Source organism: Podarcis muralis, chromosome 5 (assembly GCF_964188315.1).
Source record: "Podarcis muralis chromosome 5, rPodMur119.hap1.1, whole genome shotgun sequence".
Lineage (NCBI taxonomy): Eukaryota > Metazoa > Chordata > Lepidosauria > Squamata > Lacertidae > Podarcis > Podarcis muralis.
The window spans coordinates 4,950,880-4,977,258 of record NC_135659.1 but is presented as its reverse complement, the minus strand read 5'-3'; the positions used below and the strand labels follow the sequence as shown (position 1 = coordinate 4,977,258).

The window sequence follows — 26,379 nt, the reverse complement described above, 5'->3', positions numbered from 1 at the left end:
GTGTTGAGATTCCAGCATCGGACTAGATGACCCCTGGGGTTCCCTTGAATTCTATTATTCTCAATATTAATTTTTAAATTATATTTCATTACTTTCACCAGTTTCAAATTTGTTATCCATTTCTCTTTGGGATTTGGCTCCCTGCCTTTCCTTCCATGCTGTTTTTGCACGCTTCCCTTTTACACACTGCATGATATCACCTATTTCACCTAATACAGGTTCCTCTATTATATCACATATTTCGCCTATTAATTTCTATCATTCTCCTTTTTCCCTCCTCGCCCCCATACAGGCTTCCCTTCTCCGCTTTAGCTGAACCTCCCGCATTCTCTCCTTCAAGTGCGAGCGCACATCTCCCGAAGCATCTCTATGTCCCACTAGGCGCAGTTAGCTCCGCCTAACTACTGGCGACGCATGCGCGGTCTGCCGCGACGCCGTTGGAGGCTAGTATGGCGAGGGCAAAGGGGGCGGGGCCGCGCTCTTCTCAGCCACGCCGCCGTGCCTTATACTTGAGTAGCTCCGCCTAACTGCTGGCGACGCATGCGCAGCTCTCCTTCGCGCCGCCGTTGGCGAGCAGCCTTGTGGGGCCGGCGGGGCGCAAGATGGCGGCGGTGCTGCAGGCGGCGTCTCGTCAGGTGAGGGTCGCGGTCGCGCGTGTCTCCTCCTGGGGGGCCGCCCTTTCCCCCGCGCCGGGGTGGCCTCGGCTGCGGGTTGTCAAGTTTCAGCCCCGTCAGAGACGGAGCCGCGCCTGGCGGGTGTTTCGCCTCCCCGCAAGCGGGTTGTTTTGTGCGCCGCCTTTCTCCCGAGAGGGGCTCGAGGCGGCTGACAGATCGGGAACGTAGAAAAGGCGACAATTAGAAAGCACACAGAGTCCTTTCCAGGCCTGTGCTCGGGGGGGTGGGGGGTGAAGGACACAAGCGTCTCATTTCGCTTGGAGAGGTGTCAGCTGCTGTGGAGGTTGCCCTTGGGGGACAGAAAGCCGGGATTTCGTCCCGTGGGTTATTGGGCCCCAAACAGAAGCCCACACCAAAGTCTGTCTCCCTCCACGCCGCCAGAATAAACTCAGGAATGTAAATAGTCTTTTGCTTGGTTGCCTGTAGGAAATAGTGTACTGCAGTGCCCTCTGCTAGCCAGGCATGCATTCCCCCTGAGTCACCCCATCGGGGTGCTACAAATTACAAACAATTGTGTCTCCAGGTGGGTAGGCTAGTAAATTATTTGTGGGCTCGCGCTTTCGTGGTCTTTCCCTCCCAAGACTAAATCTGGAAAAACGTTTGTCAGCAAATCAGGTAAAAGTATAATTAGATTTTTTAAAAGAACAGATGCACTGATGAATATCTGGACGCTTGCATCTGATTACTTGCACAAAATGTACCACACTTTGACCCCGATTTATTTTTGTTGTAATAATAGATCTTCCGCATCCCATGTGTTGGACAAGTAAGGGGTTATTATGTTGACTGGAGGATGGTACGTGATGTTAAGAGAAGGAAGATGGCTTTTGAATATGCAGATCAGAGGCTGCGGCTGAATTCCCTTAGGAAAAACAAAATTTTGCCCAAAGAACTCCAGGTAAGATGAAAATACTGTTTTAAGATATTCTTGATTGTAGCAATGAACCAGGCATCTCCTCCCCATCTACATCACAGATTCAAAAATATATTTTATTTCAGTATGATATAACCATTGTAGGTTATGAACAGGTTATGAATAGAATCATCTCCTGATTCATTTCCCACAGTTCATCCATTGCTTTTTACATACTTTTTTAGTCATTGGTTTATCCAATTTCTATTCTTCCCAGGAGCTAAAGTCCACTAAGCAAATAATAGTATGGAAGCAGCTAGCCAGATATGTGCAGTTACAGTATTACACAGAGGATCAGTTTGGAATGCAACCTACTGCTTGGGAATCCTGTAATTTTTTTTAAGTTATTGTGTCTTTGTTGTGGTGGGTTCCCTGAAGTGGCATCTATTATGCATTGAAAACCTTTCACATGGTGTCCTTCAGTTAAAAATTCCAGGCAGTTTTTTACTGGTTATTCTGTTCCAGACTGTAAAAGGTAAAGGTACCCCTGCCCGTATGGGCCAGTCTTGACAGACTCTAGGGTTGTGCGCCCATCTCACTTAAGAGGCCGGGGGCCAGCGCTGTCCGGAGACACTTTCCGGGTCACGTGGCCAGCGTGACATCGCTGCTCTGGCCGGCACGGAAACGCCGTTTACCTTCCCGCTAGTAAGCGGTCCCTATTTATCTACTTGCACCCGGGGGTGCTTTCGAACTGCTAGGTTGGCAGGCGCTGGGACCGAGCAGCGGGAGCACACCCCACCGCGGGGATTCGAACCGCCGACCTTTCGATCGGCAAGCCCTAGGCGCTGAGGCTTTTACCCACAGCGCCACCCGCATCCCGTTCCAGACTGTACTCTTTCTTAAATTTAAAAGGCATCATGAAAGCTCTTTTGTTTTCCATATGCTTTTAGAATTTAACTGTTGGTTGTTCTCCATAGTGATTCAGTCCTTTTACAAAATTCCTTTTTCTTTTTCTAAATGTATTGTCGTAGGTAGTATTTTTGTTGAGTACCTGTGTACATGTGGCATTTGAATGCTTCAGGAACAAACTGCTAATTGTTAAGGAAAACAACACTTGTGTTATAGTAATTTAAAGTCTTAACCAATTTATTACAACACTAGGGCTGACCTGCCCTCCGCCATTCCTCACCCATTAACTTCCTAGACCTTCCCCTTCCCACATCATGCAACTACAGTGATACCTCGCAAGACGAATGCCTCGCAAGACGGAAAACTCGCAAGACGAAAGGGTTTTATGTTTTTTGAGCTGCTTCGCAAGACGATTTTCCCTATGGGCTTGCTTTGCAAGACGGAAACGTCTTGCAAGTTTGTTTCCTTATTCTTAACACCGTTAATACAGTTGCGACTTGACTTCGAGGAGCAACTCATAGCACGCAGTGTGGTAGCCTTTTTTGAGGTTTTTGAAGACTTTGGTGATTTTTGAAGCTTTTCCAAAACTTTCCCGACACCGTGCTTCGCAAGACGAAAAAAATCGCAAGACAAAACTCGCGGAACGAATTAATTTCGTCTTGCGAGGCACCACTGTACTAAGATTGCTTTTCACATTCCCATTTCTGAAGCGGCTTCTCTCTCCAGTTTTGCAACCCTGCTTTGCACTCTTTTTTACCTTCGCCCCATGTCCATGCTTCTTCCCTCTCCTTTTGTGCAAGCAGCCTCGCACACAAACTTCCCACACAGTAACATCCTGAATCTACCTCCTCCTATGCACCCTTTTCATCTTCTGCCCAGGTATGAAGCCACCATCCCTTTCATCTTCCACCCTATTCCCTCGCCTCCTACTCCCTCTTTTTTCGCAAACCCCCTTGCACCCCCAATTTCATGGATCATGGAGCCCAAGAAAGTAAAATCTCTCACTGCCTCCATTTCTTCCCCTTCTATTTGCCAGGAGGTGATGGGACCAGTGGCCATGATCTTCGTTTTTTTGATGTTGAGCTTCAGACCATATTTTGCGCTCTCCTCTTTCACCCTCATTAAAAGGTTCTTTAATTCCTCCTCACTTTCTGCCATCAAGGTTGTGTCATCTGCATATCTGAGGTTGTTGATATTTCTTCCGGCAATCTTAATTCCAGTTTGTGATTCATCGAGCCCAGCCTTTCGCATGATGTATTCTGCATATAAATTAAATAAGCAGGGAGACAAAATACAGCCTTGTCGTACTCCTTTTCCCAATTTTGAACCAATCAGTTGTTCCATATCCAGTTCTAACTGTAGCTTCTTGTCCCACATAGAGATTTCTCAGGAGACAGATGAGGTGATCAGGCACTCCCATTTCTTTAAGAACTTGCCATAGTTTGCTGTGGTCGACAGTCAAAGGCTTTTGCATAGTCAATGAAGCAGAAGTAGATGTCTTTCTGGAACTCTCTAGCTTTCTCCATAATCCAGCGCATGTTTGCAATTTGGTCTCTGGTTCCTCTGCCTCTTCTAAATCTAGCTTGCACTTCTCGATCCACATACTGCTTGAGCCTTCCTTGTAGAATTTTAAGCATAACCTTGCTAGCGTGTGAAATGAGTGCAATTGTGCGGTAGTTAGAGCATTCTTTGGCACTGCCCTTCTTTGGGATTGGGATGTAGACTGATCTTCTCCAATCTTCTGGCCACTGCTGAGTTTTCCAAATTTGCTGGCATATTGAGTGTAGCACCTTAACAGCATCATCTTTTAAAATTTTAAATAGTTCAGCTGGAATATCATCACTTCCACTGGCCTTGTTATTTGCAGTGCTTTCTAAGGCCCATTTGATTTCACTTTCCAGGATGTCTGGCTCAAGGTCAGCAACCACACTACCAGGGGTGTACGAGGCATCCATATCTTTCTGGTATAATTCCTCTGTGTATTCTTGCCACCTCTTCTTGATGTCTTCTGCTTCTGTTAGGTCCTTACCACTTTTGTCCTTTATTATGGTAATCTTTGTTAATTAGATTAGTCTTAATAAGGTTATGATTTATGTTTGTTTGTCTATTTGTCTGTGTGTTTAAATTTTTGTGAAAAAAACAATAAACAATAAATTTTTTGGGGGGGGGAGAAAACACTACATTTCCCAGCACCCCACAAAATGAGCCCTCAGCGCCCTAACCTGCTGGGTTAAGATATCGCCAAAAACCCAAGGTCAGCCGAATCATTACAAAGGGCGCTAAGCTGCGGGGGAAAGCCTCTGCAACGTTTGTCGAGAAAACACTATGTTTCGCCAAATGCTTGGAGAAGGCCCCATGTGACATTTGGCAGTGAAAAAACTACATTTCATGGCGCCCCACAATATGAACCCTCGACACCCTTACCTGCAGCGTAAAGATTTCGCCAAAAATATGACATTATCCGATTAACTCCAAAGCGGTGCTCCAGGAAGAGCCCCTGTAAAAATACGTTTCACAGCTCCCCCCCCCCCCAAAAAAAACACGAGCCATCAGCACACTAAACATTAGTTTCAATATTTCGCCAAAAATCTGGGGTTGTCTGACTAACTCCAAAGCAGAGCCATATGCTGTAACAAGGCCCCATGCAACATTTGGCAGTGAAAACACTATGTTTTCCTGCACCCCACAAAATCAGCCCTCGGCGCCCTAACCCTCAGGATCAAGATTTTGCCAAATATCACCACTGGAGAGAGACCTGTTGCATAATGTAAAAGTGCTGTCTAAAATGTATAAGATATTATGGGAAAGGGATTCCTGCGCTGAGCACTGGCAAAATGGCCCGTGCAATGTTTAGCAGTGAAAACCGCACGTTTCACAGCGCCCCACAAAATGAGCCTTTGGCGCTCTATCCGAAAACCTGACGTCATCCAATTAACTCTAAAGCAGCGCCAAACTGGGGAAATTGCCCCCCTGCAACATTTGGCAGTGAAAATAGATAGAAGTCAGTGCTTTATACGGTTCAGCCATCAGGCGTAGCAATGCACAAAGATTAAAGCCACGATAGCCAGCTCTGAAAAGCTGGTGTGGTTTGTGTTTTCTGAGGCATAGCCATGAGGCTTGGAGTTAATGACTTGTAACACATCACAGTCATGTTGACACCATGAATCATGTTGACACGATTAAGCGCTTCTACGCATGCGCAAGTGGCGAAACACGGAAGTAACCCTTTCCGGTACTTCCGGGTCGCCGTGGGACCCAACCTGAAAAAAGGTAACATGAAGCAAACGTAACATAGGTATGACTGTACTGGAAGAAGCAAAGATCTCCCGTGTCAAAGCAATGATTCTTCAACATCAACTTCACTGGACTGGTCATGTTGTGCAGATGCCTGATTCTTGTCTTCCAAAGAAACTACTCTATTCCAAACTTTAAAATGGAAAGCGTAATGCTAGTGGTCAACAAAAGAGGTTTAAAGACTCTATCAAGGCAAATCTTTAAAAATGTAGTATAAACACCGACAACTGGGAAACACTAGCCTGCCAGTGCCCCAATTGGAGAACAGCTTTTACCAAAGGTGTCATGTGCTTTGAAGACGCTCGAACTCAGGACGAAAGGAAGACATGTGCTAAGAGGAAGGCATGCTTGGCAAACCCTCACAGTGATCAACTCCCGCCCGGAATCCAATGTCCCCACTGTGGAAGGACGTGGGGATCCAGAATTGGCCTCCACAGTCACTTACGGACTCACTGTTAAGACCGTGTTCGTGGAAGACAGTATTACTCGGCTACAAATGATCACCAAAGAAGAACAGTATTTGAAAGAATGGATTCCATATACAGTGGTACCTCAGGTTAAGAACTTAATTTGTTCTGGAGGTCTGTTCTTAACCTGAAAGTGTTGCAAGAGACTTAGTAGCTTTTTCTTCTAGATTCCATCTAAATTGCATGCAGAATAAATACTGACCTCTAGGGCTATGAAGTGGTGTTTGGGTAAGTTTATGGTTCTTCTGCTCCTGGTCACTCACCTGTCTGTGGTCCTCAAAGATTTCTTGGTCCCACAGCAGGGAGTAATCCAGAGCATTTGGAAGTTAATCCCTGTTACCTATGTTCCTCAGAGATAATATGATAGATGGTAGCTATCGTTAATCACCACTTAATTATCTCTGTTGACAGAGTCTCAACAGAAATGACTAACCAGCCACGATGCCTTCCTGGAACTCTCAGTAATAATGCAATTGTCCAAATATTGGAAATCCCTATTCAATAGGAATTGTTGGGTGTATTGTTGACGAGATCACTGCAGAACACGTGAGTAACATTTGGCTCTGTGCTACTCAAACTTTGGCTGCAAACCTGCATTCATTGTGATTTGTTTGCAGAGAGGTTAGATGATGAGGCAACAAAACACTACCCCACATTTTCCAGTGCATTTTCTTTTAACTTTTCTTTTCACAAGAAGTCCATTTGGGGGGAAATAGGGTTGTTCTGCAGGACTAGGTACAACCTGAATATGCTGGTATGTGATTGAACATTCCCTCCAGTACTTTGGCCACCTCATGAGAAGAGAAGACTCCCTGGAGAAGACACTGATGCTGGGAAAGATGGAGGGCACAAGGAGAAGGGGGCGACAGAGGACGAGATGGTTGGATAGTGTTTTCGAGGTTACCAGCATGAGTTTGACCAAACTGCGGGAGGTAGTGGAGGACAGAGGTGCCTGGCGTGCTCTGGTCCATGGGATCACGAAGAGTCGGACACGACTAAACGACTAAACAACAACAACAACAATTAACATTGTTATGTGACTTCCTTGTATCCCCCTGGTTGGATTTCAGTGCATATCATTTTAACGGTTTTCCAAATCAATATTCTTATAAAATTAACTTAATCACTTAACATCTTTCTTACTTCCCAGTTCAGTATTAAACATATTAATTCATCACATATTACATATTTAAATCCTACGCCTATCCGCTATATGCAAGCTTTTTCCAATTAGTTTAACTTAACATATTTAACTAAATAGTCATTAAATTTTGTCCATTCTTCCTGATACTCCTCCTCCTTCTGGTCAGGGACTCTTCCAGTCAGATCGGCTAGCTCCGAAAAATCCATCATCTTCATCTGCCATTCTTCCACTGTTGGTACTTCTTGCGTTTTCCAATTCTTAGCTAACAAAATTCTTGCTGCAGGTGAGTGTCCCACCGGGCGAAATGGGATGTACCCCCCCTCAAGCTCAGGATTCCAGAACTAACAACTGTCAGTTGGGAGGGACGGAAGGCAAGGACCCACAGCCCAGGTGGGGCTCGCTAGCTTGGAGAGGAGGTGTGCGATTCCTCAGCTGGAGTAGATGCAGGACAGTTGAGGCTCACATGCCTCATCACCGCAGAAGCTATCACTGGAAAGCTGTCCTGGCCAGGCCTGTGTCCTTTGGCTCCAGTTGGGAGTGAAACGGATGACGTCTGATTTTGGGCGAATTTTTTTTAAAAAAAAATAATTATGATTTTCAAGTTTATACATTTCAATAATTTTGCAGTCATTTTCACATTTCAAAACTTGACTTCCTTCCCCCTCTTTCTGCAGTTCCTTAAATTGACTCTTCATATCTTATGCATATCCAAATTACCTTAATTTCTGTATTTATGCATCTGCTTTAAATATATAATCTTATTAAACTGCAGGTTATTCCAATAATCCTGCCAATGTTCTTATCTGTTTACAGTTTGTAACTATTCATTAAACCATTTCCATTCTTTAATAAAAAGTTTGTTCTCTTGCTCCTAGAAATGGTCAGCATGCGACAGAGGCCACATCCTGGGAACGGATTTGACTGGCCACCTAAACCAAGTGAGGGCAGCCAAGGAGTCTCAAATGCTCAGGAACTTCCCCTGTGTGCCAAGACAGGCTCCAGCAGATTAAGCGGACAAGACCAAGCGTGGGCCCAGTGGTCAAGAAGGTGGTTTCTGCAATGCTGTGGAGGGAAGTGAGGGGCAGATGGGGCTCATCCACCTATAAAGATAGCCCAGCGAGGAGAAGGAAAACTCTGATCCTAATTTGCCTTGTGGGATATCTTTGGGAGCTGAAAAGGCTAAGGAGTAATCCCTACACAAATCTGGACTGGAGTCCCTCAGGCAGTTGGATGGCGCTGTTTACAACCCCTTCTGACAACTCCTGCAGCCCAACTGGTGCCTAACTCTGCTTTCCTTGGAGACACATGTTGTCATCTGGGAAGCCCAGGACCTCCAGACACACTGCCCAGTCTTGCTCCCTGGAGAGGTCACTTTGGGACTGCTGACACCGTTGCTTGACTTTGACTTCACCCCCGGAGGCGCACTCCATTGCTTCTCAAGACAGACAAATGCCAGCATTAAAAAACTATTTGAAAGAATTTTATTTCATTCACAAAAGACAATCTGGCATGTGATTAGGACAGTGGTTTTCAGACAACGGGTGACACGTTTATTGATCCAGTTTGGAAGTCTCTGTCTTGTCTTCGCACATGCGCAGTTCCATCTAGGAGCAACAACAAGGGAAGGAGCCAAACTGTCGACTCCTGCAGCGAGACTCAGGATTTCCACTCATGCTCACAAACGTAGGAAAAAGCACCGCCTAGGATAAAAGGATGATCACAGAATAGCATGTTTGTAAAGGAACTTGATTAGAATAATAATAATGATTTTATTTTTCTATTTGGGTTTGTGGGGAAGGGGGGGGACTGGGTCTTGGTGGGGAGGGAGATCTGTGCTGGAGCTGCTGGCCTCACTGCTGTCGCTGCCCGGAAGAGAAAAGAAGAGAAAAGATTTTTAATCTTTCCATTTATTATTATGTTGACAACCCATCTTTCCTTCAAGGATCTTCAGGTGGCTTACGCTATTCTCCCTTTCTTTAATTATACTTACTTCCTCATTCCATTTCTCTTCCAATATCTCTTCCTCCTCCTCCTCGCAGACCAGGGGGTGGATTTTAGGGGCACGACAGCAGGAGGCCAGCAGCTCACACAGCCTGCCGCACTGGCCATTCTCTCTTTCAACAGCCTTGGAGAACAACTGAGTAGGCATCTAGAGCGTCAACTGAACAGGCATGTGGATCAGCTAGTCACTGGGCACAGTCTATTCTTTTGGAGGGGGCTTTCCCCAGTTTCCATTTATAAGAAGTTTGAAAGGTTGCCTCTTTATAAAGTCTGTTTCCTTGTGATGAAAGACCACACTGGAGACTCATAGTGTTTTTGAAATATATAAAGGTAAAGAGACCCCTGACCATTAGGTCCAGTCGTGGCCGACTCTGGGGTTGCGGCGCTCATCTCGCTTTATTGGCGGACCGGTCACGTACAGCTTCCGGGTCATGTGGCCAGCATGACTAAGCTGCTTCTGAACCAGGGCAGCGCATGGAAACACCCTTTACCTTCCTGCCGGAGCGTTACCTATTTATCTACTTGCACTTTTGACGTGCTTTCGAACTGCTAGGTTGGCAGGAGCAGGGACCGAGCAACGGGAATTCACTCCGCCGTGGGGATTCGAACCGCCGACCTTCTGATAGGCAAGTCCTAGGCTCTGTGGTTTAACCCACAGCACCACCCGCATCCCTATTATTTATTTCTTTAGATACTTGGGTTTTGGGCGAAGGGAGAACTGGGTCTTGGAGCGGGGTAGAGCTGTACTGGAGCTGCTGGCCTCACTGCTGTCGCTGTCTGGAAGAGAAATGAAGAGAAAAAATTCTAGATGCCTACTCAGTTGTTCTCAAAGGCTGTTGAAAGAGAGAATGGCCAGTGCGGCAGGCTGTGTGAGCTTATTACATTGATGACCCATCTTTCCTCCAAGGATCTCCAGGTGGCTTGCGTTATTCTCCCTCCCTTCCTCCCTTTGCTCACGCAGCCAATCTTTATAAACTAATCTAACCATGACTTGGTTCCCTATGTTTCTGAATCTTGAGGGATAGTAAAAGAAACAGAATGCAGAAGGAATTAGGAATCCTACTTATACTTTATATGAAGAAAGTTTCTTCATTACACCAGAAAACGTATTTCCTTTCTCACAAACTACCTCCTCAAACTAAATATGCTCATCTTTAATTTTATAGTCCCTCTCCTCTTTTGTCCAGTTCTGCCCCTCCTTTCGGCGCTTTTCTTTTCTTGATTCTCCAATTAGTCCAGCCGTTTCTCCTAGACCACGCTACGCCATCTTTGCCATCTTTATAGGTTAGTGTTTAATATAAGTTCAATATTAAAAGTGTTGCCTTCTTTTTTACCTTTGTTTCCCAGTAACTTCCACCACAAACAGCGCTGACAATCCAAGTCTTTTAACTCAGTCTCTTTCGCTGGGCTCACGCCACTTCAAAGTAAAAAACAAGTTAAGTCCTTGAATTCCGCTTCTTTTAATGGGCTAGTACTGCTGCTGCAGAGTGAAATTTGAATCTGTCTTCCTTTTCTTACTGGTACTTGTTAGAGAAATCTTCGCTCATGGTTAAGTATAATGAGAAAGATTTCCAATATATTTAAGATAAAATCTCCCGCTCTTTACTCTTTATGTGCTAGTCTTTTGGGTCTGTTTCTGAGCAGTTCACTTTGTATAAATAAGTCTCACAGACCCTCTTCTCCTCAAGCTCTCCTTGTTAGCTTAGTCCAGTAATTAAGGGGATTGAGAAAGTGAGAGATTTTGCTGCCGTTCTTACCGTTTGGGACTTTGAGGCTTGCTGCTGAGGATTGCTCGTGTCCTTGTGTCTAGCTACTCTCTGTCGACTCACCTCCTGGTTAGGACGTGGGCTTTTTCGATGCTGCCGGACAATGTCAGCCCTGGACCACACCCAGAGCCTTTTTGGGGGTCGTGTAGCCTCCGCGTTGCCCCCCAAAGTTCCCTCTAACAGCTGCTAGGCGCGGAGAACCCACGAAGCACATCAACAACGGAGGGCGGAAAAACCGGAAGCCCTTACATACCAGGTTTGGGAGGGGGATTTAGTCTGCGATAGGCTTTTTCCGTAGGGACACGGGTGGCCCCAGAACCTAGGGCTTGCTGATCAGAAGGTCGGCAGTTCGAATCCCCGCGACGGGGTGAGCTCCCGCTGCTCGGTCCCTACTCCTGCCAACCTAGCAGTTCGAAAGCACAAAGTGGAAGTAGATAAATACCGTATTTTTCGCTCTATAGGACGCACTTTTTCCCCTCCAAAAATTAAGGAGAAATGATCAAAGCAGCAGAAATAAGAGATGATTGGATCCCTTTCTGAGCGCGAAGCATGGGTACCCCCAACAAAAATTTAAAATTCGGTTTTGTAATTTGGAACTAATGTGATTTGATTGGTTTGCTAATAAAAATTATTTTATTAAAAAAACAACAAAAATTAAGGGGAAATGTGTGTGTGTCCTATGGAGTGAATGCAGGCTGCGCAGCTAAGCCCAAAGCCAGAACAGGGAGAAGTAGCGCTGCGCAGCACTCCGTCTCACTGTTCTAGCTTGGGGTTAGCTGCGCAAAGCCTCCGCAGGGCAGCGGGGTGAAGGCACCCCGCTGCCCTGTGGAGGTTTCAAAGGCCGTCCCCGAAGCCAGAACAGCGAGGCGGAGCACTGCACAGCACTCCGTCTCACTGTTCTACCTTGGGGATGGCTGCGCAAAGCCTCCGCAGGGCAGCGGGGTGCCTTCACCCCGCTGCTCTGCGGAGGCTTCAAAGGCTGCACTCCGTTGGCTTCAGGCAGCTATCTGCAAGGTTTCGGAGCACAGCAGAAGTTCCCACTGTGTTCCGAAGGCTTGCGGATAGCCGCCTGAAGCCTGGAGAGTGAGAGGGGTCAGTGCATACCGATCCCTCTTGCTCTCCTGGCTTCGCTTCGCTGGAGAGGTGCTGCACAGTTTTCCCTCTCTGTGCAGCGCCCCTTCAGCGAAGCGGGAGGAGAAATGGAAGGGGCTCCGTTTCTCCTGCCGCTTCGCTGAAGGGGCACTGAGCAGAGAGGGGGAGAAACCCCCCCCCCCTGTTCTCTCCCTCCTATGGTCCGGTGTGTCCTATAGAGCGAAAAATACGGTAGGTGCCGTTCTGGCGGGAAGGTAAACAGCCTTTCCGTGCACTGCTCTGGTTTCGCCAGAAGCGGCTTAGTCATCCTGGCCACATGACCCAGAAGCTGGACGCCGGCTCCCTCAGCCTATAGAGCGAGATGAGCGCGCAACCCCAGAGTCGTCCGCGACTGGACCTAATGGTCAGGGGTACCTGTACCTTTACTTAGGCTTTTTCCAGATCTGCCTTACTGCCCTATGTTTCTAAATCTTGAGGGAGAGCAAAAGAAGCAGAATGCAGAAAGAATTAGACATCCTACTTACACTCAAGAAGAAGAAATCTTCATTTTGCCGGAAAACATCATTACTTCTCACAAACCACCTCCTTTCTCCTGAACTATCCTCAGATAGTTGCTCTTCCCAAAGTCCTCAGCCAAGTCACTCAGCAGGGGGACGTGTCACAATGGAGGACCTGACCCTGTTGCTTTAGCTACCTTGCTTAACAATGTGAATGGTTCCCCTTAACATTAATTTTTCAAATATATATTCCAGTGGGTTTTTATTTTATTTATTTAGGAAGGATCTAGAGCTGGCTTCTTCCAGCACGGTGCATTTCTGGACAGGACAGGAAATACCTTGCAAACACACACTTTTCAACATGGCGGTGTCACCAAGGAAAAACACTCCTGGCCTAGACTATGGCTGCTGTTTCTCAATTAATAGTAAAAAATGACCCTTCTCAACATCCTGTAATAATCTGTCCAGTATTAGGATGGACAGGAGCAGGACTTCACCCTTAGACCTCCTCATCCCCCTGTTTCTTTCTGTTTCTGCCCAGTGTCTTCTGCCAATCAACAGCTTTCCTTAGCTTGCAAGGAAGTGAAATGTTATGAGTTACTTGGTGCCAGACTCCCCTTTGCCATGAGTTTCTGGGTGCCAGGCACTGAACCCCTGGACACTGAACATCTGGGGAATTGATCTAAGCCATGTTTAAATGTACCCCAAGCACTACATTTGATTGTTGGTTATTAAAAACTGATTGAAACCATTTTATTTCATTCACAAAAGAAATTTTGACATGTGATTATGATAAGAGTTTATATAATAAAGGTGACACATTTATTGATCCTTTTTGTAAGTTATTATTTGTCTAATGTATTTTTTATATATATTAATCAGTAAGCGGGTGGGGTGGGAAGCAGTGCTGCATATGAAACTGGTGGATGGCTGTCATTAATCCAGATCAATTTCATAGAATCATAGAAACTTATAGCTGGAAGGGACACCAAGGGTCATCTAGTCCAACCCCCTGTGATGCAGCAATCTCAGCAAAAGCATCCATGGCAGACGGCCACCCAACCTCTGCTTAGTAACCTCCAAGGAAGGAGAGTCCACCAGCTCTCGAGGGAATCTGTTCCAACGCCAAACAGCCCTTACTGTCAGAAAGTTTTTATGAATGTTTAGTTGGAATCTCCTTTCTTATAACTTGAATCCATGGGTTCGAGTCCTACCATCTAGAGCAGGAGAAAACAAGCTTGTTCCCTCTTCCATGTGACAGCCCTTAAGATATTTGAAGACGGCTGTCAGATCTCCTCTCAGTTTCCTCTTTTCCAGCCCAAACCTACCCAGCTCCTTCTTCAATCTTAGTTTCCAGACCCTTGGTTGTCTTGGTTGCCCTCCTCTGCACACATTTCAGCTTGTCAACATCCTTCTTAAATGATGGTGCCCAGAACTGGACACAGGACTCCAGGTGTGGCCTGACCAAGGTAGGAGAGAGTAGGACTTTGACTTCGTTTCATCAGGACCCTGGACTTCCATAGATGCAACCTAGAACAGCCTGACCATTTTCTGCTGCTGCACATTCCTTGTGGCTGAGGCTCAGGGTAACGCCCCCGGGACCTTTCAGTTCATGGTGTCCATGGAGGCGCAGGTCAATTCTGTGTCCAGGCCAGCTGTTGACCAGCTTCATCTAGTACGCAGGCTGAGACCCTACCTGCCCACAGACTGTCTCACCGGAGTGGTGCATGCTCTAGTTATCTCTTGCTTAGACTACTGCAATGCGCTCTAGGTGGGGCTACCTTTGAAGGTGACCCAGAAACTACAACTAATCCAGAATGCGGCAGCTAGACTGGTGACTGGGAATGGCCCCTGAGACCTACATTGGCTCCCAGTATGTTTCCGGGCACAATTCAAAGTGTTGGTGCTGACCTTTAAAGCCCTAAACAGCCTCGGCCCAGTATACCTGAAGGAGCGTCTCCACCCCCATCGTTCTGCCTGGGCACTGAGGTCCAGCGCTGAGGGACTTTTGGCGGTTCCCTCCCTACGAGAAGCCAAGTTACAGGGTAGTGGTGCCTGCCCTGTGGAACCCCCTCCCACCAGATGTCAAAGAGATCAACAGCTACCTGACATTTAGAAGACATCTGAAGGCAGCCCTGTTCTGGGAAGCTTTGAATGTTTGACAGACTTATTTTATTTTAATATTTTGTTGGAAGCCGCCCAGAGTGGCTGGGTATAAATCATAAATTATTATTATTATATTATGATGATGACTGTGAGGTGTTACAAGTCATTAACTTCAAGCCACACTGCCATGCCTTTGAAGACACAAACCATCCCAGCTTTTCAGAGCTGGCTATCATGGCTTCTTTAATCTTTGTGTATTGCTCCACCATGTGGCTGAATCATATAAAGCACTGACTTTTACATATCTCTTGACCTCTAATTGCAAGAAGATCTCGTTAACTTGGATTATAATCTTTATAAATTGGAGTTGTGGAGCAGGTCCTTGAGAGGGGGGGGGCTCCCACCATTCCTCCTTTTGATGAAAGGGAAACTTCTGACTTTGGAACAAAATTGGTTGTATTTGCCTATATGGCAGACACAACTCTCCCCATGTTTTGCAGTCTTTGCTGTCTGATTATCATTACCTATAGGCTTAGCCAGCTACCTGTGGTGTGGCTTCATCCTGTCTTAGAGAAAGCAAGAATTTGCTCTTAAGCAGGTGGAGCCGTAGTAAAATCATGGCTGGCCTGTTTGACACCTCTGTCATGGAACTGGAAGAGAAGCTCATTCTTTGAGACAAGAGCAGATGAATCTGAATGATTCTTGAGTTCAGGATGTGACTCTCTGGGGATCCATCAGAGTTAGCATTTTTTCCAAGCTTGCTCCTCCTACTTTAACAAATCTTTTAATTTTCCGAAGCTCTTCAGTGTTGTTGATGTTTTTTTAAAATGCAATAATCAGACATAGCTCCCTCTGGTCCTCATGATAAATAGCAAGCCTGCATTAAAAACAAGCCATTTTCAATTATCCAAATAAACATTATAAAAACACAGTAGTAATCACAGAACAAAACAGAAAATGCTGTCTGACAAATGCAAGATAAAAATACCGAAGCAAATATTCATAACTGGAATGACTTTTTCTACCACCCTACCCCAAATCCATTAAAACAAATTGAGCTTTAATAATATTTCTTTTTATTTATTTAATCAAAGACTATACTTTATTAACAAAACAAAATAAAGAGCGAACAATATAATTGCATGGAAACTAAGATTGCACACGCCAAAGGATATAATTTTTGGTTGTTGCATTAACAATCCCTGGGGGAAATAATCATTATTGATATTGTGGGTGGGTTGAAAATAGAAGAAGGAAAAAATGCATTGTTTATAAACATCAATATGTTGTCCTCAAGGTCCTATTATATTCTCACTTGAAGTTGAAAAATTACTAAGAATTCCAAATAGCATATTTCACAGGAAGCATTTGAACATCATTTATATATAAAATAAATTTTGTTATGTAGTTGAAGATTAATCTTTTGTTGTTTCTCCTTTAGTATATCTTAATTTTGAGTTATTTGCTATGCCATAAATCCATAACCAAAGAGCTCTCCAGTGTTCTAACAGCCGGATGGGCTTGGTGTTCCCTTTTGGTAGGGAATTTCAAAGTGATGGACTATAAAACAGGCCCTGCTTTTGATAATGGGACTGAATAAGGTGGAACTCTCAGGTGCATTCAGTTTAGGAGGTGCAGAGATTCTGAGTGTTGTGTAAGTTATTTGAATATACATTCTCAGTCCTGGGGGGAAATTCATTGGAGCACAGCAGGTGTGGTCTGTAAACTAATCTCTAAGGCCCTGTGACTTGTTTGCTGTGGCTCCACTGTTACGGCAGGTGATTCTCATGAGGCATTCTGAGCATTTTCGAGTCCTGTTATGTTGCATTAAGTTCAGTACAGTTTGAAGATGTGGACGAGGTGCTTGGATAATTTCAGGTGTCCATTTCTGCTCTGCATCCTTGCCTTCATGGCCGGTGAAATCTAGCAAAGAGGAAATAGATGAATGAGGTGGTTCATGTCTCTGGGCCTAATAAACCCTCCCTGAAACCAGACTATCAGAGCAATCATGTGCCAGTTGCTCATGTCCCTTTCTTGGGCATGGTGCTCAAGCGCATGGTTGCAAGCCAGAGCCAGGCTCTCTTAGATGCAACAGATTTTCTAATCCCATTTCTGGGGTAAATTCAAAGTGCTGGTTTTTGCATATAAAGCCTTTTGCATTTTAGGACCCTGATCAGTGTTAGAAACCAAACGGCACCTAAAACCTAGGTTACAGGCACCACAGCTCAATGTTTGGGGCCTTTTTAAAAAAAGGAATTTATTATTATTATTTATTTCATTTCTATACTGCTTTATATTTTAAAGGGGAAAAATATCAAAGTGGTTTACACATTAAAACATCAACTAAAACAATTTAGAATAAAACAATTTAAATCTTCAAGGAAAATATTTCAGAAAAATATGAAATATAAATGCAGTAAATAAGCTCGTCTGCTTACCTGTTTAAAAAAGCTGGAGGGCCCAGCCAGGTAAAGACCTGGCATCCACAGATCTCCACATGGTTGCAATTGGACCCACATCAGTTGCACAATGCGCCTGGCGAATTTCGAACACTGATGGCTGATATCTGAAGGACCACCAGGCCTCAGATGAACCAACTCTGACACTGCATGAACCACCTGAGGCCGTTCTCCGTGTGCCTCCTCCAAGGGGGGTGACAAGAGAACTGGCCTTTTCACTGCTGGCTCCCCACTTAGCAATACTTTCCCTGGGGCAGCACGCCTGGTGCCATCATTGTCTATTTAGGCATCAGGCAAAAACATGTTTTATTTACCATTGGCAAATAAAAAAACCCCTTAAGGGTTGTGTTTGTGGCTTCTCTTTGTGCTGTTTGTGACCTCTTTTGTGCTCATTCTTAGGTTTCATCTTGCTGTTTTTGACTTGGGTTTAATGTTCCTTGTTTCTTTTATCTATTTTGTAAGTTGCTCTGAGACACTTTGGTGTAAAAAATGACAACAACAACAACAGCTGTTCCAACTTCATTGGGAGTAAATTGTCAGTGTAGTGGGAAAGCTGGCTCCTGATAGCCCTTTGGCTCTCCAGATGTTGTATGACAGCTCCTTTCATCCCTGACCACAGGTGACACTGGCTGGAGCTGATGGGAGCACCGGCGGAGCAAGCCAGTTGGGCACCTGGGGTGGTGCACGTGCCCTGTGCCCAGGGGTGGGGTGAGTCAGAGCAGGACGCTCCGCAGGGCCTCCGGAGTCTGGCTGCCTCCTCCCACTCAGCCGCCCTACAGCTGGGGGGGAGGCAACGGGAGGACTGTCTGGGCAGCGCGGAGCCTGCGGGCGCCCAAGCCACCCTGTCGCTCCCAGGAGAGATGTGTGGCTCAGGCGCGCTACAGGCCCTGCGGTGAGTGCCGTCCAGCATTTTGTCACCCCCCTCAGTGGTGACACCCAGCTCAGACCACCTCCACCACACACCCCTTCCTCTGCCCCTGGATGCGAGTAGGAGTTGGGCCTGATGTACTCACTTCCTACACTCTTGCATGGGTGCGGGCATCCCTTGTTTGAGAAAAAGCCCACTGTAGAATCTGACACATATGAACATGGGGGAAACTGTTGCTCTTTTGGTTTGAGTTGAGTTGAGGGTATGCATAATAAGGGGGAACTAACAAATTACCATTTGGGAGTAGAAAAAGGAACCAGCAAAGATTTCCTGGAGGAGCAAGGAGAGAACACTGCTACTTTTTAGCAATATGCTCCTTTGCTTGACATAATCTAAATCAGGGGTCGGCAACCCGCGGCTCCGGAGCCGCATGCGGCTCTTTAACGCCTTTGCCGCGGCTCCAGGGCGGAGGCGAGGGGAGGAGGCGCATTTTCCGCAAAGCCATTTCCGAGCTAGAGAGCAGAGGGGGTTGCGGGCTAACCCCTCCCACACTCCACTCGCGGGGGCTGGCCTTTTGCCCCCGCGAGAACAGGGGAATCCCCGGGCGTGCCTGCAACCCTGCCCGCCAATCGGCAGGGCCGGGGAGGCGTGGCCTAGCCCATTTAAGGCCAGGCACGACCGGGGACCGCCCTCTTTGCCCCGTTCCAGCTCGCACCCTCTCCCTTCCTTCCCCTCGTGGTGTGTGGGATTCCACTCCTGGCAGTCCTTCTCTGCCGTCCTCGCTGCTTTCCTCCCCCCCCCCCCCGCCCCCCGCTTGTCTCCCTCTCTAGCCTCCTCTAGGCGTGGGTTGAAGCTGCGGCGTCCATTTCTTTAAAGGGCATCGATAAGGGAAAATCGTCGGCGCCATCTTTGTGGGCGCACGTGGGAGTCGCGGGAGCGGCCATTTTGGTTGAGGGGTGTAAGCAGGCTGCATTGAAAGGGGGCATGTAAGCTGGTCACTGTTTTGAAGGGGAGTGAAGAACACACACTCAAAAAAAGGTAACTTGTTAATTTAACGTTTATTTCTATGAGGAGGAGTAATTCTGAGGGGTCAAACAAAATAATAATAATAAAGTGTCAAAAAAGTTATTTTTATAATGACGAGGATGACATTGGGCCCTCATTATTAATTATTATTTACATCAGGCACTGATTATGATTTATGGTACACTGGGGCCCTGATTAATTTTCTATGGCATTTTGGGGCATTGATTATTGGGCATAGCAAATTTTGCTATGGGGCCCTCTGATTTCTAATTACGTCCCTCTTTTGGACCCCCGGTAGGCCAGCCATGGATAAAGGCAAGAAAAGAAAAATTTCTGAAGAAAACAGAATGTTTAATGATACATGGACAGAATCATTTGCCTTCTCTACTGACAAGACTGGTTTACCAGTATGCTTAATATGTGGTGAGAAATTTGCAAACAACAAAAAGTCAAATATTGCAAGACATTTCCAGAATAAACACACAGCCTTTGCTGAAAAATATCCAGATGGAGATGAGAGACAAAAAGCCATTGCAGAACTTATGAGGAAGGTTGATAGGAGCAAAAATAATTTCAAGAATTGAGTGAAGTCTGCAAATTCCACAACATATGCTAGTTTTGTAGCCGCTCAGGAAATAGTCAAGCACGGTAAGCCGTTCACAGTGTTATATTTGTTTTAAATGTCGCAATGGTTTTGCGGCTCCCAGTTGTTGTTTTTTCTTCGGAAACGGGTCCAAGTGGCTCTTTTTGTCTTAAAGGTTGCAGACCCCTGGTCTTGACAGTGAGTCCGTAAGTGACTGTGGAGGCCAATTCTGGATCCACACGTCCTTCCACAGTGGGGACATTGGATTCCGGGCGGGAGTTGATCACTGTGAGGGTTTGCCAAGCGTGCCTTCCTCTTAGTACATGTCTTCCTTTCGTCCTGAGTTCGAGTGTCTTCAAAGCCCACGACACCTTTACTAAAGACTGTTCTCCAACTGGAGCACTCGCAGGCAAGTGTTTCCCAGTTGTCCGTGTTTATACTACATTTTGAAAGATTTGCCTTGATAGAGTCTTTAAACCTCTTTTGTTGACCACTAGCATTACGCTTTCCATTTTAAAGTTTGGAACAGAGTAGTTTCTTTGGAAGACAAGAATCAGGCATCTGCACAACATGACCAGTCCAATGAAGTTGATGTTGAAGAATCATTGCTTCGACACGGGTGATCTTTGCTTCTTCCAGTACAGTCATACCTCATGTTATGTTTGCTTCATGTTACCTTTTTTCAGGTTGGGGCCCACGGCGACTCGGAAGTACCGGAAAGGGTTACTCCCGTGTTTCGCCACTTGCGCATGCGTAGAAGCGCTAAATCGTGTCAACATGATTCATGGTGTCAACATGACTGTGATGTGTTACAAGTCATTAACTCCAAGCCTCATGGCTATGCCTCAGAAAACACAAACCACCCCAGCTTTTCAGAGCTGGCTATCGTGGCTTTAATCTTTGTGCATTGCTACGCCTGATGGCTGAACCGTAGAAAGCACTGACTTTTATCTATCTATTTTCACTGCCAAATGTTGCAGGGGGCCATTTCCCGCAGTTTGGCGCTGCTTTAGAGTTAATCAGATGGGGCACTGTGAAACGTGCGGTTTTCACTGCTAAACATTGCACTGGCCATTTTGCCAGTGCTCGGCGCAGGAATCCCTTTCCCATAATATCTTATACATTTTAGACAGCACTTTTACATTATGCAACAGGTCTCTCTCCAGTGGTGATATTTGGCAAAATCTTGATCCTGAGAGTTAGGGTGCCGAGGGCTGATTTTGTGGGGTGCAGGAAAACATAGTGTTTTCACTGCCAAATGTTGCATGGGGCCTTGTTACAGCATATGGCTCTGCTTTGGAGTTAGTCAGACAACCCCAGATTTTTGGCGAAATCTTGAAACTACTGTTTAGTGTGCTGATGGCTCGTTTTTTTGGGGGGGAGCTGTGAAACGTATTTTTACAGGGGCTCTTCCTGGAGTTTGGCACTGCTTTGGAGTTAATCGGATAATGTCATATTTTTGGCGAAATCTTTACGCTGCAGGTAAGGGTGTCGAGGGCTCATATTGTGGGGCACCATGAAACGTAGTTTTTTCACTGCCAAATGTCACATGGGGCCTTCTCCAAGCATTTGGCGAAACATAGTGTTTTCTCGACAAACGTTGCAGAGGCTTTCCCCCGCAGCTCAGCACCCTTTGTAATGATTCGGCTGACCTTGGATTTTTGGCGATATCTTAACCCAGCAGGTTAGGGCACTGAGGGCTCGTTTTGTGGGGTGCTGGGTAATGTAGTGTTTTCTTTTTTCCCCCAAAAAAAATTATTGGTTTTTTCACAAAAATTTAAGCACACAGACAAATAGACAAACAAATATAAATCATAACCTTATTAAGACTAATCTAATTAACATTTGTTAAGTGACTTCCTCATATCCCCCTGGTTGGATTTCAGTGCATATCATTTTAATGTTTTTCCAAATCAATATTCTTATAAAATTAACTTAATCACTTAACATCTTTCTTACTTCCCAGTTCAGTATTAAACATATTAATTCATCACATATTACATATTTAAATCCTACGCCTATCCGCTATATGCAAGCTTTTTCCAATTAATTTAACTTAACATATTTAACTAAATAGTCATTAAATTTCGTCCATTCTTCCTGATACTCCTCCTCCTTCTGGTCAGGGACTCTTCCAGTCAGATCGGCTAGCTCCAAAAAATCCATCATCTTCATCTGCCATTCTTCCACTGTTGGTACTTCTTGCGTTTTCCAATTCTTAGCTAACAAAATTATTGCTGCAGTTGTGGCATACAAAAATAATTTAACATCTTTTGGGGGCAATTCCAAACCTGTTATTCCAAGAAGAAAGGCCTCTGGTTTCTTTATAAATGTATATTTCAACATTTTTTTCAATTCATTATAAATCTTTTCCCAGAAGTCTTTCACCTTGGGGCAGGTCCACCACATTTGATAGAAGGTACCTTCTTTTTCTTTACATTTCCAGCAATGGTTATCAGAGTTATGATAAATCTTTGCTAATTTAACAGGGGTCAGATACCATCTATACATCATTTTCATTATGTTTTCCTTTAGTACAGTACATGCAGTGAACTTGACCCCTTTCTTCCACAATCTTTCCCAATCCTCAAACATTATGTTATGTCCTACATGTCTTGCCCAATCTATCATCACTGATTTAACTTGTTCATCCTTCGTATGCCACTCTAACAATGGGAAATGTAGTGTTTTCAAAGCCCCCCCCCCCAATGTTGCAGGGGGCATTCTCTGGGTGTTTGGTGCTGCTTTGGAGTGAATCAGATGACATTGGACCTTTGGAGAAATCGTGACCCTGTGGGTTAGGGCACTGAAGCCTCATTTTTTGGGGGGGTCGCGCCATAAAACGTGGGGTTTTCACTGCCATGGATCACAAAACGGCTGCTATTTTGTGCAAAGCTGGTAGACTGAGAAACTAGTATTTTATTTTTATTTTTAAGAAGATAAACTAAAAGTGTGTGCTTACAGGTAAACAGATACCAGTGTGCATGCCCATTATGACCTCAGGCAAGAATCAAGAAAATACAGGTGGTCCCTCTTAACTGACATTCTGAACTGAACAGAACTGAAGGGAGGGGCTGGTTCTGGAGCCAAGCTGTTTAGATTGGGTTTGGGTGGATGCGAAGAGGATGCCTCCAACTTCTTGGGCTTTGCTTCTCAACTTATTCTGCCTTCTGGGACCCCCCAGCCCAAGACCAACCACCTCTTGGATAGGTGAGCATGCAGATATTTTGGAATGTGAGTGTGGGGCAGGATGACCGCGTATGAAAGCTCCTTTGAGCACAAGTGCTGGCCCCCCTTTTCTCTCCCATGGAGGCCCTGAACTGGCCAGCTCCTTGTTCAGGGCCTCCAAGGGAGAGAAAAGGGAACCTCAGTTACTCTTTGCCTTCTGAGGACACTGTCTCACTCCCAGCAGAGCCCCAAGACTTACGGCTGCTGCTCTATCAGCCTCAGGACATCCAAGGGATCATGAGCAAAGCACACAAGCCCTGCCCGCCAGATGTGAAGCACTCTACGGAGAGAATTTGGGTTTTTTAACTGGCTGAACAGAGTTTCAGCCCTTGGGGAATTTGATTTCTTAAACATACACCTTCCCCTTCCTTGTGTCCCTGGGGAGAAAAGCCAATCCTGCTTTCTTCCTTTGGTAATTTAATCAGAGGAAATAACTCTTTCGGTGGTCTAATAGATTTGCTGAATCATGAATTCTGTACATGCACAGAGGCTATACCTCTTGAAACCCCAAAGATGGGCAAGATGGGGCATTTCTCTCCACCTGGCTCCACCGGATATTGCTGATGGCCAATGAAAGGCCAAGTAGGGATTCCTAGTGGGGGATGTTGCTGTGGTATAGTGGAGGAGCAGGGCCAGGAGGCTAACTTGGACACCTGAGAACACAAAAAGCAGCAGCAAAACAACTACAAGTTTCCTTTTAAATGGGCCTTCCTGCTGAGTGTAAAGCATAGATCCTCATTTTTTAAGGGAAAAGGGAGAGAAGGCTTCTCCCAAAGTGTTAGAAGGCCACAAATAATGTAACAATAGAACAAAACAAATGTGCCGTTTCATGTGATACAGAATCCTATGTGCAAATCTGTTAGATTGAGAAATTTGTACTAAATAAGAAAAAAAAATTAAAGGTGTGTGCTTGCAGGTAAACAGATTGGAGATTTTCTGCAAGGTCTTGTGAGATCTCATTGAAGTCTTGCAAGATGTCTAGGAGAGCAAAATATGTATTGAGATTTGGGAGAGATCTTGCATGCTCTTTCAGGGACCAAAGCCATCACTGCTGCAGCGCCAAAGGCAGGTGGCTAAGGGGTGGTGAGTGTCCCACGGGGCGAAATGGGATGTACCCCCCCCCTCAAGCTCAGGATTCCAGAACTAACAACTGTCAGTTGGGAGGGACGGAAGGCAAGGACCCACAGCCCAGGTGGGGCTCGCTAGCTTGGGGAGGAGGTGTGTGATTCCTCAGCTGGAGTAGATGCAGGACAGTTGAGGCTCACATGCCTGATCACCGCAAAAGGTATAACTGGAAAGCTGAATTATGATTTTCAAGTTTATACATTTCAGTAATTTTGCAGTCATTTTAGCATTTCAAAACTTGACTTCCTTCCCCCTCTTTCTGCAGTTCTTTAAATTGATTCTCCAAATCTTATGCATATCCAAATTACCTCAATTTCTTCATTTATGCATCTGCTTTAAATAGATAATCTTATTAAACTGCAGGTTATTCCAATAATCCTGCCAATGTTCTTATCTGTTTACAGTTTGTAACTATTCATTCAACCATTTCCATTCTTTAATAAAAAGTTTGTTCTCTTGCTCCTAGAAACGGTCAGCATGTGACAGAGGCCACATCCTGGGAACGGTTTGACTGGCCACCTAAACCAGGTGAGAGCAGCCAAAGAGTCTCAAATGCTCAGGAACTTCCCCTGTGTGCCAAGACGGGCTCCAGCAGATTGAGCGGACAAGACCAAGCGTGGGCCCAGTGGTCAAGAAGGTGGTTTCTGCAATGCTGTGGAGGGAAGTGAGGGGCAGATGGGGCTCATCCACCTATAAAGATAGCCCATCGAAGAGAAGGAAAACTCTGATCCTAATTTGCCTTGTGGGATATCTTTGGGAGCTGAAAAGGATAAGGAGTAAAGCCTACACAAATCTGGAGTGGAGTCCCTCAGGCGGTTGGATGGCGCCGTTTACAACCCCTTCTGACATCTCCTACAGCCCAACTGGTGCCTAACTCTGCTTTCCTTGGAGACACATCTGCAAAGCCAAAAGAGGGAGTCTTGTCATCTGGGAAGCCCAGGACCTCCAGACACACTGCCCAGTCTTGCTCCCTGGAGAGGTCACTTTGGGACTGCTGACACCGTTGCTTGACTTTTGACCTCACCCCCAGAGGCGCACTCCATTGCTTCTCAAGACAGACAAATGACAACGTTAAAAAACTATTTGAAAGAATTTTATTTCATTCAAAAAAGACAATCTGGCATGTGATTAGGACAGTGGTTTTCAGACAACGGGTGACACGTTTATTGATCCAGTTTGGAAGTCTCTGTCTTGTCTTCGCACATGCGCAGTTCCATCTAGGAGCAACAACAAGGGAAGGAGCCAAACTGTCGACTCCTGCAGCGAGACTCAGGATTTCCACTCATGCTCACAAACGTAGGAAAAAGCACCGCCTAGGATAAAAGGATGATCACAGAATAGCATGTTTGTAAAGGAACTTGATTAGAATAATGATGATGATGATTTTTATTTTATTTTTCTATTTGGGTTTGTGGGGAAGGGGGGGACTGGGTCTTGGTGGGGAGGGAGATCTGTGCTGGAGTTGCTGGCCTCACTGCTGTCGCTGCCCGGAAGAGAGAAGAAGAGAAAATATTTTTAATCTTTCCATTTATTATTATGTTGACAACCCATCTTTCCTCCAAGGATCTCCAGGTGGCTTACGCTATTCTCCCTTTCTTTAATTATATTTACTTCCTCATTCCATTTCTCTTCCAATATCTCTTCCTTCTTCTCCTCGGAGACCAGGGGGTGGATTTTAGGGGCACGACAGCAGAAGGCCAGCAGCTCGCACAGCCTGCCACACTGGCCATTCTCTCTTTCAACAGCCTTGGAGAACAACTGAGTAGGCATCTAGAGCGTCAACTGAACAGGCATGTGGATCAGCTAGTCACTGGGCACAGTCTAATCTTTTGGAGGGGGCTTTCCCCAGTTTCCATTTATAAGAAGTTTGAAAGGTTGCCTCTTTATAAAGTCTGTTTCCTTGTGACGAGAGACCACACTGGAGACTCAGTGTTTTTGAAATATATAAAGGTAAAGGGACTCCTGACCATTAGGTCCAGTCGTGGCCGACTCTGGGGTTGCAGCGCTCATCTTGCTTTATTGGCGGACCGGTCATGAACAGCTTCCGGGTCATGTGGCCAGCATGACTAAGCTGCTTCTGAACCAGAGCAGCGCACGGAAACACCCTTTACCTTCCCGCCGTAGCGGTACCTATTTATCTACTTGCACTTTGACGTGCTTTTGAACTGCTAGGTTGGCAGGAGCAGGGACCGAGCAACGGGAGTTCACTCCGTCGTGGGGATTCGAACCGCCAGCCTTCTGATAGGCAAGTCCTAGGCTCTGTGGTTTAACCCACAGCGCCACCCGC

General features: G+C 45.7%; 1 protein-coding gene across 4 annotated transcripts in view; it reads left to right on the top strand.

The window, feature by feature from the left end:
- The first annotated feature begins 527 nt into the window (after positions 1 to 527).
- Positions 528 to 26,379, top strand: part of LOC114590548 (small ribosomal subunit protein uS14m-like) — a 144,715-nt gene continuing 118,863 nt past the window's right edge. Inside the window, exons 1-4 of one of the 4 annotated variants that reach the window (XR_013392823.1) lie at positions 528 to 635; positions 1,414 to 1,572; positions 6,609 to 6,743; positions 8,217 to 9,021. The gene's annotated coding sequence lies outside the window, so the exon portion shown is untranslated. The other 3 variants (XR_013392826.1, XR_013392824.1, XR_013392825.1) reach the window with 3 other exon arrangements.